The 1,124-nt window shown below is 39.1% G+C and overlaps 1 non-coding gene across 1 annotated transcript; it reads left to right on the forward strand.

Annotated features, from left to right (window-relative positions):
• Positions 1-554: 554 nt before the first annotated feature.
• TRNAG-CCC (transfer RNA glycine (anticodon CCC)) lies at positions 555-626 on the forward strand. The gene has a single exon. It is a non-coding gene; the product is annotated as a tRNA-Gly (tRNA).
• The last annotated feature ends 498 nt before the right edge of the window (positions 627-1,124 follow it).

Consider the following 1,124-nt stretch of genomic DNA (forward strand, 5'->3'; position numbering starts at 1 on the left):
CTCCCCACTGCATAGCTGCAGTGAACAAACTGTCAATCAGCGTGATATAAGCAGTGAGGCCTTGTCAACAGAACAGCTGAAAAAGAAAAAGCTGCTCTGTTGATGTGGAGCAGCTGAATTGCCGGCAGGAGCGGTCCGTAAACGATCTGAGGCAAAAAGAACAGGCAGGTACTGTAGGTACATACTTACATAGGTTGAAAAAAGACCTAGGTCCATTAAGTTTAACCTCTCTCCACCAATAATACATTTTATTGTCACTAAATTATCTATAACCCACAATGTTATGTGTACTGAGGAAATCATCCAGCCCTTTTATAGCGTCTGCCATTACTACATTATGGGTGAAAGAAAGGCGATGCTGCTATCGATATTAATAGCGGCATTTAGACGGCAGGCAGAGGAAGGGAGCCCCCTCTGCCCTCTGATCAGCGATCTCACAACGTCATCGCGAGGGGTCGATTGTTGCTATGGTGACCCTATGTCGTCATGATGACATCCGGGTCACCAGAGCAAAATAAACTTGTTACACCATGCTCAGAGCATTTAGGGCTCATGCATTGGTGGTATAGTGGTGAGCATAGTTGCTTCCCAAGCAGTTGACCCGGGTTCGATTCCCGGCCAATGCAATAATGAAGGATTTGTTTTTTTCTTTTCTTGTCTTTTTTCGGCCTTACTAACTATGTTACTATATCATACAATTATTAGGTTCTGTAGAAGGACGTAGATCTGGGTATTTATTATGATGGAATATAGGCTGAACTGGATGGACAAATGTCTTTTTTCGGCCTTACTAACTATGTTACTATGTTACTATGTTACTATATCATGCTCGTGCATTGCTATGCTGTATAAGCGATCAGAAGCAGTTAGAGTTAAAAAAGTAAAAGTGCTATAGAGGTATTATGTTAAAAAAGGTAAAAAAGTTTAAAAAAAAAAACGGGATTGTAACATAGAAGATCAAAATTTGCATTTATGCACCATAATAAAAACATGCTTCAATATTATTATTATTATTATCTTGCACACTTTTGTATTATTAAGATCATGGTCATTAATGTAGAGTGTTATGTATTTTCTTGTCTATTTAGAGATCCCTTTTTTCTGCTGAATGAGTAGGATACAGG

This window comes from Ranitomeya imitator, chromosome 7 (assembly GCF_032444005.1).
Source record: "Ranitomeya imitator isolate aRanImi1 chromosome 7, aRanImi1.pri, whole genome shotgun sequence".
NCBI lineage: Eukaryota > Metazoa > Chordata > Amphibia > Anura > Dendrobatidae > Ranitomeya > Ranitomeya imitator.